At 32.0% G+C, this 11,446-nt stretch overlaps 1 protein-coding gene across 5 annotated transcripts in view; it reads right to left on the bottom strand.

Annotated features, from left to right (window-relative positions):
- LOC108976005 (monocarboxylate transporter 5) overlaps nt 1–11,446 on the bottom strand; it is a 114,664-nt gene that overhangs the window by 33,137 nt on the left and 70,081 nt on the right. For 2 of the 5 annotated variants that reach the window (XM_018944877.1, XM_018944875.1), the window contains exons 1-2: nt 10,159–10,254; nt 6,963–7,064 (exon numbers count right to left, since the gene is read on the bottom strand). The gene's annotated coding sequence lies outside the window, so the exon portion shown is untranslated. Of the gene's footprint in view, nt 1–6,962; nt 7,065–10,158; nt 10,255–11,446 lie in introns of those variants that run through there. The other 3 variants (XM_018944886.1, XM_018944887.1, XM_018944876.1) reach the window with 3 other exon arrangements.

The following is an 11,446-nucleotide window of genomic DNA, read 5'->3' as shown; positions in this document are numbered from 1 at the left end:
AAACTCCAAAGGAGTCTATAAGCAAATGCAAATGAGTACAACGTGGCATCAATGTAGTTTGACGCAATTGCGTATTTCACTAGCATTTTGTTAGAAATCATAATCGCCTTAAGCGTATTTGAAAAGAAATGAAATAGATGAAACACCCCTGCTCCATTATTAGATGACCAATCCATTAGTAAAGATGATTTAATAAATAAATACACTACCCAAATAAGACCATAAATAGATTAAATCTTTCCAAACCTTCCAAAAATACCTACTGCATCAAAACGGCATAGCCAGTGCTGCCTCCTACCTACCTCACCAACGCTTCAATCAATCTTATAGCATATACCTTATAGTAAAACAAATCTAAAAATATGAAATGTTAATTTAAACTCAGTTTAATATATTTTGTAACGAAAAATGATGATATCGAAAGAAAATTGGTGTTTTGGACCCACTAAAGCATTTATTTGGAAGTTTTCAATCATAATATTCTACTAAGGAATACCGCTAAGAAATAAGTGATTCAAAGAAATATACAAATACTTGACATAAGTAGGTGTATTTAAATAGAGGGTGCGCAATATTTTATTTCGGTAGGTACACAGTTAATAAATTTAAAATTTATTAGGCGCTTGAGTTAGAAATTGCAATTAAGAACAATAGCAAAAACACTTCATAACCGGAAATTGCTTTGCTTTAAATAATCGGACAGTTTTGTGTGTATATTCAAATCTATGGAATGACATTGCAAGATTAAAAAGTCATCATTTACCAACATTTGAATAAAAACCATCGTGAGGTGTTCTTTTATCAAACAAAACTAAAAAGCCTATAGAAATTGATATCTTTGGGTATTATATTATTTAATATGTCTGCCCGAAAGTACATGTAATCAGTTGAGATGGTTACTGTTTGCTACAAAAAAAAAAGCTTCATGTCGCACCTCGAATTACTTTCTTCAGTTTCTGGAAGAAAACCTCTCAGGACGTCTGATGTAAAAAAGGGGTGAAATTCACAGGTCAACCAGTCTCCCTGATAGCATTTGTAAGATGATTTAAGAAAAAAATTAAGTAATCTCTGATGGGATGACGAGCCGTCAACGAGCATTCGTACCGAAATTCAGTTATACTGCCCGAAATTCACGAAAAAATACTGGAAGTTCTAGCAAATTTTGTGTGTAAAATTAACGGATACTTGTTTGATGTGTAGCCAAAAATAGCTAAATAAGCTATAAGGTAGATATGGTGTTATACACATATATGTATATAAATGATGAGTTAAAATCCGAGTGACTGTCTGACTGTCTGCCATCCGTGCAAGCGATACTTGAGTAAAAGCTGAGATATCTTATTGAAACTTTGCGTGTTCTTTGGCACTAAATTAAGATAGAGAGCTGTAATGTGCTGTAATTTAGCACAGGGGATCGCAGTATCAAAGGGCATATGTGGTGTAACATTTTTGAAAACGTGGGTGTGGTCTTGCCATTCATTACATCTAATGTAGATATGTATATCCCAAACCATTAAAGCTAAAACAGCCAAAATCGCTTAGGACACATCCTTTGAGCACTCCTCCGGCGCTGTAAAAATCGGATGATAATTCCGCCTAATCCTCAATTAACGGTATTGTTTGAAGCTACTAAAAAAGCGATTAATCAACGACTAAATATGCCAAAAACATTCTATTTTACATAAGAGATGGTATGAGAGCGCTTTATAGGAGTCAAAATCGCTGTAAAAATTTGACGATAGGAGTGGCACCGCCCACATTTAGGTAAAAGCAATATCTCAGAATCTGGTCGACCGATTTCCACCGAATTTCTCTTGAAATTTCTATTTAAAGTGCGAAAATGACCGGGATCGAACTACAACCACGTCTACTTCCCATATAGCATAATTTTTAAATTCTATCTGTTTCTTTCACTTTTCAGGATACAAATAAAAAAAGAATATCAGGGAATAACACTTTACACGAATATTGTCTTTGAACTAAGCCCACTAATAAACAAAAATTTTCCAAATCGAATCAAAACTGATCAAGTCCCTAAGTATGGAATATGCGGATCACAGTGCCCATATTTGGCTTTTTATCGAAAATATCGGTCAATGTGTGAGGTATTTAATTCAAATTCAGAGAGAATCCTTTTCTGGTAATAGTATGCTTGTGTATCAAAAATGGGTTATATGGGGACAATACTTCCCTGAGCCCCCATATACCTAATATAAAGATTTTCGAACTGCCAGGTGACTTTATATCACATATATCGGCCAATATGTGAGTTATCTTATTTAAATTGGGACAGCGTCTTTTCTAATAACGGTGCATATTTATGCTTAGAATGTATAAACTCGCCCTTGACCCCATATAACTAACAAGCCTTATATACTTGAAGGTACTTTCCCGGCTTTAATGCTCAGCAGTTGCAAGAATTGTAACTGTTCGGTTGCACCAAAACTTAGCTCTACCTTACCGGTTTTTTGATTAATTTTAGCATGATGATTTTGAACAAAGCGTATTCTCCATTAGTTATTTGTTTTCCCATGTCAATTCTTTTCAGCACTTATGTTTATTTATGAATTTATTTTAATTTTTCGCTTTAATTTCATTTTAATATGACAAAGTGATGCCGCACAGCAGTAAATGGTTGATTATGGCAGTGATTAAAGCAAGAACATTTTGAGCTGCCGCTCAAGCTCACGCACGCAAGTCAGTTTCTCGAATATACATAGATATATAGTACATATCATATGTATATATATAATACATATGCATTTATCTATACTTTCGAACACATATACAGTTGTGTGCAGAAGTAGGCTAAAATCGAACGGAAAAATTACTTTTCTGATTATGACTAAATCTCTCGAAAAAATTGGTTTGATTTAATATTCAAAAAATTCGATTTGTTATGAAACTTTTATCTAGTCTTATGTACATTTTTACAAAAACTTAATATATTATGTTGGAAAAAGTTTTCTACCTTACCTTTAAGGCAGTACCTTTGTTTTGAACACAGCTGTACGTACTCGCTTACAAATAATAGTTAAAGAAAGCATGAAACCTTTGTCAAGCCACTGACAACAAAACAATGCAATCTATTAAATACTCGAACATACATTTAAACATACATATGTATCATATGTATCATTCATGTTGTTGTTAATAGATTACTCATACACAGATATGTACGTAAGTAAGCGTATATGTTCTTAGCTGAAGAAAACAATTTGTAATATCATATTTCAAAATGTTGAATGAGTGATGCACTACTTCCATGTTGAATATCAACAAATTTTATCACATTTTACTGAACTTTGCACTAGTGTGGTAAAAGGATATAGTTTGGCGATAAAAAATATGTACTATGTAACGGCAATTTAATAACAGAATTTAAAAAGAGTTATGAGAAGCAAGTAAGGAAGTACTAATTTCGGATGTAACCGAACATATTATACTTTTGCAACTTGCAGAAATCACTCTTCAGTATGCTAAAATTGCAAAACACCTCTAAAATACTGTCCTAAATTTTCAAGCTAATCCGAGGAATAGTTTATAAGTTACAGCCTTGAGAACTTGTACGCTCGAGGTTAGCTAGGCTAAGTGCGGCAAGATTCCTCGACAACTACTTAACCGATTTTCATGAAATTTTACACAGGACGAAGTATTTGTTTTTTCGATTACAACTATTTGAAAAAAAAAACAAATGTCGAGAAATTTTCACTGAAATTTACAATATTTTGTAAATTCAATTTTAATTTTTTTTCCTTCGTCCCAGTTCTACGTTAAGGTATTAATAAAAACTCGTGTTTTTTTTTACTTTAGATGATCTTGTAAGGAGTTATCCTGCCAATGCAGGGATGTATTTTTTTCGATGGGTTACCGTAAATGGCGTCGCAATGGCCGAGTCTAAAATATTTTTTCCAAAAATTTCAAAATTTCTTTAACCGTATATGTTTGTAAAAATAAGAAATTTAGCAAAATATTTAATTTTAATACGAGGAAAAAGTTTTCGAAAATAGGCTGAATTTTCCGAGAAAACCCATGTAAACATTTTTTAAACATCCATTATTCGAAGAAATCGTAATTTATTCATATTTAAATTTGATATTTTCTATACTTATTTTTTAAGCCGTAAGCCCTGGCAGCTAGTGCTTCTTACTCTGTAAGATAATAATTGTATTATTATTTTTCATTTAATAAATAAATGAATACGTTTTATTTCTTTTTTTTAGTTCGCGTCAACTATAAATGTATTAAAAATATATTCAAACGAGTTATGTGTGATATAAATTCAACCAAAATAGCTGAATATAGTATACTGAGTTGATGTGGAAAACGTCACGATCGTAACTCATTATATAAGGGATATAAGGTTAGACCAAGGTATGAACCAATTCCATTCTAACTCAGCGCTAAACCCCATTTAGTTTCGTAAAAAGCTCACGCATTTTCTTCAACCTGAACGATTTAAATACTAGTACGAAGCTCATTATATAAGCTATAGGAACAGCGAAAACGACAGGCTGATAGCATTACTTTTTACATTGCTCAGGAACACTCGAGAACATAATTTGAAGCAATTTTATAACTAAATAAAACTCACTCCGCGACATATTCTGCATAAAATTTTTAGAACAAAGATAACAATTATATATATTATGTGGGAGTTGGTGTAATATTGACTACATTTTTATATATATTTTTTTTTTTAACCAAGAGTAAATGCAATTAAATCCCGAAAAAAATCACATATGTAAAGTAAAGTCAGCCGCATATTCGAAAATCCTGATATTAGCTACATATATGGGGGGTAGGTTAAGTTTACGCGCTATTTTATTTATTTGAAGCACAAATATACACTGTTATAAGTATAATATGCTCTCTCAATTTTATTAAAGTGACTAACCTATTGACCGATATATACGGTATAAAATCACCCAGAAGTTCGAAAAACTTTATATTAGGTATATGTGGGCTGAAAGAATTATTGATACGATTCAACGCATTTTTTACACACAGTTTTATTACCAACGGGAATGATTTTTCCCGACCGTATATTGTACACACTGATATATTTGGTACATAGAGCCTCTATTTTGCTTCGATTTGGATAATTTTTCAAAGGTACTATTCATGCAAAGTTTTATCCCGGTATAGTAATTCTTGATTTATATACCGAAATGTAAAAGAATAAAAATGAATTTAAAATTGTGTTATATGGAAAGTAGGCTCATTTCCACACTGTGATATAGGAGTATTTAAAATCATGTTATTACCGAATTTTTTGAAATCGGTCGAGCGGGTCACGAGATATGTGATTTCTCTTAAAAGAGAGATATTTTGATAATGGATTTGCCGTCTTGTAGTGGATCTTTACTCATCATTATAGATGTTCGCAACGACCTACTGGATATTGGATCAAACCAAGAAATTTCTGAGAAAAAATTTAAATTTTTTTCGAAGATATGGCATTGGCGACTTATAGGTTTAGATTAATGTTAATGTTTTAAATAACCCAAGAAGTGATATCAATTTGTTCTAGAATTTAGTTTGCTTCCAATTAGAACGATTCCGGTAGCCTGAACACTATGTTGGGTTCGTTTTCATTACAATAATTTCAATACCAAAAAGGTTTTAGTAGTAAAAGGGCTCAATAACCGAAATATATTTCTTATTATTTAAAAGTCCAAAACTACTTCGTTATAATTGCTATCTAATTACGCAATTTTCATAAACAATTTCATAAATACACATAAATATATAATGGAATACATTCTGCGAACAAAATCTGATCTCATTAATATGCGTCATATTGCTTATCATTTTAACTAAATTAGGAATAATAATAAATAAACATCAACATCAGCTGACGTATACAAATTTTATACGTAGTGTGTATGACTTATGCCTAATGCCAGTTATACTCTTGCAACATGTTGCTACAGAGTATAAAAGTTTTGTGCACCTAATGGTTGTGTGTATCACCTAAAAATAGTCAGGTTAGATATATGGTTATATATATATAAAAATGATTAGAATGACGAGACGGGTGGAAATCTGAAAAGTAGGGGCAATAACTTGTAAACCCCCAGATGTGGACTGTGAGATATATAGTTGAGATGTGTTGTTAAAAATCGATTGAATTCAGTTAATGCCACCCTTGGCCTCCATATTCCTAATATAAAGAAGTTCCAACTTCCCCTTGACTTAGAGCTGTACAGCATTAACCTAAGTATCACGAAATATTATTATTATTAAAAATACCCAGTTGCAGCGAGTATTTAAATATAAATACATATATTAAATATAAAACCAAATAATCATTTATATTTTGAATGAGCATTTATTTAGTCAACTTGCTAATGCCATAATATGGATATACTATAGAAAGAGTATCTAAAATACATTGCCTTTATTGACGTTTATAGATTGAAATTTGCGGGTACGATAAAGTCATAAACAAATATTTTTCGAGTTCTTTCACCCTTTGTTTAGGGTAAACAAAATGACATTGCTCTTTGATGCAACTGTTTGTCAACAACCAAGTGGCATATGTACCCTGTGGGAAATTTAAATCTTCATGAACTTACATATGTGTTCCTGGGAATTTTTACTTCTAATGACTAAAGGTCCGGAACCAATTATTCGACCTCTTCAACTGATAAAAATATGAAAAAATGGATGAAGTGTTAGAGAGAGTAAGAGAGAGCTCGATGTCGCTCTCGAATCCATTCAAATGATTTGGGTGAATATTTTGGATATTCATACTAAGAAACTTTAACAATAGTAAGCTCTTAGACCAGTTTATGATCAAACATATTTTTGAGTACTCTGGATAGGCCCAATCTTTCTTTGTTCAAAACTATACAAAACACTGTTTTCAGGAAAAGTATATTATTATCTTTAAACTTTTCTGCTGGGATCAAATTTTTCTCATTCGGTATTAATTAGGTAGCCACAATTGTACTTACACACTTGTATATTAGCCGGAAGTTTTTGGAGGACACTTGTTGTCAAGGTGGTTGCATGTGCTTTGAGGAAAGCAGGAAGTATTCGAAGAGAGGCAGCAGCAACTGAAAAGAAAAGAAAAAGTATGCGTTAAACTTTTTTGAAATATCATACACGAATATCGTAAGTACGAGCGTGAAACCAAACACAATAGTTTGTAAGAGAAGTATTTATCAGCATAGTTCTGCTATTAATAAATCTCACGATACATAATATTGAACTACAGCTATATTGCATACATGGGTACATATGCGAGCAAGTAAACAAATTTTGAGCGATTTTCATCTAATCTGCTAATTAATTTAAATTGTGTGTTTAGTTGATTTTACGATGAGGTTCGATATATTTTTGCTTAGTTTTTTTTTTTTTTGTTTTTTGTTTTTAATTTGCTTTCTATTTTTGTTATTGAGTTTGCTGCCCTGCATACATTTGGTAAATTTGTGCTTTGTTTACTTGCAATTCCCTCTGGCCCATTTTCTAAGCGCAATTATCGGGTATAGTACATATATGCAAGTAAACAAACAAGTGTTTTTATAAGTAGAAATAGAGGTTTATATTTATGCAAATGTATATTTATTTTAAAATTTTAGAGTAAAAATTCACAAAGTGCATTCGGTTAGATTTTCACAGTTCATTGACAGCAAAAATCAAACTTAGAAAATTTCAATGTCACACAAAAGTCATGACTTCCGAAATTTGTGAACATCTTAGAAGGTATTTTCGATACCTGAGCAATTACTTTATACGATAAGTCATTACGTAGGTTGCCCTTCATGATTTAGGATTAGAGAACAAACATAAATATTAATTATCGAAGGTGGCTTTATTAATTTTGAAATAAATCTCCATTAATTGTCAAAGCACTTTAGCCGTTCTTATTCATGTATCTCCAAAACATGTATTATAAACGCATCAACCTCCTCTTAAGGTGGCAAAAAACGTTGACTTCTTACTTTTTTTACATATGAAATAAAAAATAAGTCTTTCAATACCAACTCTGGACTTTATTATAATACTTTTAACAGTTCTCTCGACCAATTGACACGAGACGTTTTAATGCGATTGAAAAACTGTGTAGGATCCAACGTGAAAAACATTTCTTTACAATCAAATGTTTATGCGATATTGAATGTATGCTCACCACTAATTAGTTGCCCTAAAACCAAATGAGTCCCATGATAATCTTGCACTATCAGTTTGAACACAGCAATAACTGATTTTGGGTGAATTCACGAAATACGTCTTGCAGTGATCTACGATCTCGAATGTATTCACTATACGTTTCATAAACATAGGCCTTGAGTAGAGCTCCTTCTTATAGGAGGAGTTTATCGAACGTTATTATAGCAGAAATAAGACAATCAATTGCATTCTAAAGAAAATATAAAATAAATATTGAAGTAAGGTAAATTTATGGCGCTCATCATATAGATCTATATTTAGGTGAAACAAAATACCAGACAAACCAAAAGAATACTATAATAGTTAGAATAATACTAACCTAAAATCTAACCTAAAAGAAAACTGTTTCCTATCAAGAATTTTACGTCTTTAGATTTGCAAAGAGAAAAAAACGGTTGCCGAAATTGAGCTGAAAATATTGAAAGCATTTTCTGCACTGGTTCCAGAGTAGACGACCTCTCCTTAGACGGAGTTTTTAGTGACCGGCAAGTGGCACATACCGTTATACTATGACGACATCACTGCTTATGCGCCAGGTATTTTCTACCCCCGCACCCGCACCCGCACCCGCAAAAAACAAAATAATAATATAATATGAAATTTTCATGTATTAAATATAAATATTTTGAGGATGCGCATATGGTACTTGCTATAATGCATTTTTAGTAGTTTAATATACATCAAAGTAGTTAAGTACTAATTTTAGTAATACGAAAGAGTGTGTACAATATATTAACCAAATAATAAAATACGCTGAATAATAAAACAAATTAACACTGAGGCGTCAGGCAATAAAAAAAGGTGTGATATTTTTCTGTTGATAAACACAAATAAAAGATAAAAATAAAAAAGCAATCAGCGAACGCCGCTGTTGAGAGCATCAAACACGGCTAGCAAAAATGAAAAACACAAAACATATGTTTGTATATATTTACAGAAGAAAGGTTGTATTTTAGCGCCACTTAAACGTGTCGCAGCGCAAGCAAAGTGTGTCGTGTGACCCACAGTGGTGCGAACGCTGGTGCTCATTGGCGTATGAGCGATTTTGATTGACTACGCATGGTTACTACATAGTTAAACTATAAAAATATACACATATGTTTTTAATATATAAGTATCGGCGCAAATTGATAGGTGTATCCACATGTGTTTGCATGTTGAAATAGATTTTTCACATGACAGCCGGCGAGCGTATAACAACAAAAATGCAAATATTAAGTTTGCAATTTAAACAAAAGGCGACAACAAAATATTAAATTGCGTTCGCTTGCGTATTGGATAATTGCTTAATAGGGGCCCTAGCCAAGAAAAGAGAAAGCTCCATTCAGGGTCCTACTACAGGGAGCTGGGAGCTAAGAGTTCAGCTGTTATCCGATCACGGAGGCAAGGAGAACCCACCGCCGTAGAAGATCTGGTTAGCCTCAGCTTCATATTGGAGAAATAAGCAAACTGGGTGATTATCCAGAAATTCGCAAGAATTTTGCAACAAAAAGCGGGGCCTGGATGCATAAAGCAGCACGAATGTGGTTACAGTGCGGTATCCGATATCGGTGGTAGCGACAAATGAGCAACTTGTAACTGAAAAACTATGTGACTGTGTACATACATATATACAGAAAGATAGACAGACGCACAGAATCGACTTATAGTAGCTCGCTACGCTGATAATTTATATAAACATTTTATATGTTTTTCCACGTTAATTTCTCGGTGTTACGAACTTCGTGACAACCTTCGTAGATAGTGTCCTGTTCGTGGTATAATTTACGGTATAAGCTAGGCTCAAATTAGTGAAATAATCTGTAAAATGAAAAACCTCATGCAGATATTCATTGTCGCATTTATGAGCTCATTAATTTGTCATACTGTTTCAACACTATTTTACTGATTTTAAATGTTTCTTATTTATTTCTCTTTTGACCGTTGCGAGTATAATTAATATATGGGAGATAGTCATAGTTATCACCCAAAATTTACCTCTGATTTGATATCGAATTCTTTCTTACTTTGAAAGCACACATCTTCTTCATTTTTATGTCGAATTTGGAATTGGTGCGTGATTATATACTTATTTTGTCTGTATGTAGTCTAATTCTCCTTAGGCAATCTTTTTCAATTGCTAAGCAATATGTGCGCCAAATTTAATAAAATTTAAATTTAATAAAAAAATAAATTCATTTTTGTTTGATCCGGTTTGGATAATCAATAATTCGATTATGCTGATCATTTTCCTATTGCCAACTCATTACCTATCTTGATTAGCTTAATGTGGTACACACAACCAACGGTAGAGCAAAAAGTAAACTAGGGAAAATAATAGCTAATTTTGTTGTTATTTATTTGGTTAAATTCGATTTTATTAGCATACAAAAAGAAATAAGTGAAATCAGTTTCGAATGGTATGAAATGGCAAACTGCAAAATTTCGAGTTTCGATTTTAGCGCCAAGTAACTGATAAGAGCTGTGCTGATTTTCTTAATGACAGCTAGCACTGATTTGTTTTAATTAAATATATAATTGACCCAATTGATGAAGTAAATTGATGATTTTAGAATTGTAATCGGAAAAATAGAAAAAAAAGTTAAAATAAAAAAAAAAAATAAACAAATATATATAAATTATATAAAGAAAAAAAAAAATGAACTAAATAGAAACCTAATGATATTTCTGAGCTAACAAGAAATATTATTATCAATATGATTATGTATTCCAAGCTAATTCATATTTTTCAATATTCAAACGACAAACGACTACTTCGCCATTAGTTCAAATCTAGTTGCCATCACACTAGTATCATTACACGCGATTTTCGGCATTTCATCAAAATATTTATTAACTATATATGTATTGGAAAACATTAAGCACGCACTTCTGGTTTATTCGCTTTAGATAAAGGCGCGCAAAAAATATTATGACTTTTTGTTGTTTACTTTTGCCGTTAGTGTCAACCAGCACGCGTTGGCGGTCGAATGTGGTACAAAAATGTAAAAAAGCGAGACAATTTTCAACAAAAAAAAAAAAAACACAAATCAAAAATAGCGCTTTTCACTGCGACAGTATAACTAAAAAATCGAAATAAATATAAATGTAAAATAACAACAACAAAGTATACATAAGGCGCCAACAGAAATTTCACGAGTTGTAGCTATTTTTTAAAAATAGCACTGCAACGATCGCAACTACGCGGATTCGGGGTTTATTTTTATTGTTATTACATTTTATTTATTATTTTTTTTTTTTTTTGTAGAAAATTTTATTAATTTTT

The sequence above is a fragment of the Bactrocera latifrons genome, unplaced genomic scaffold, assembly GCF_001853355.1.
Source record: "Bactrocera latifrons isolate USDA-ARS-PBARC rearing strain unplaced genomic scaffold, ASM185335v1 scaffold_71, whole genome shotgun sequence".
Classification (NCBI taxonomy): domain Eukaryota; kingdom Metazoa; phylum Arthropoda; class Insecta; order Diptera; family Tephritidae; genus Bactrocera; species Bactrocera latifrons.
The sequence above is the reverse complement of the archived record's forward strand: the minus strand, read 5'-3'. Positions and strand labels throughout refer to the sequence as shown.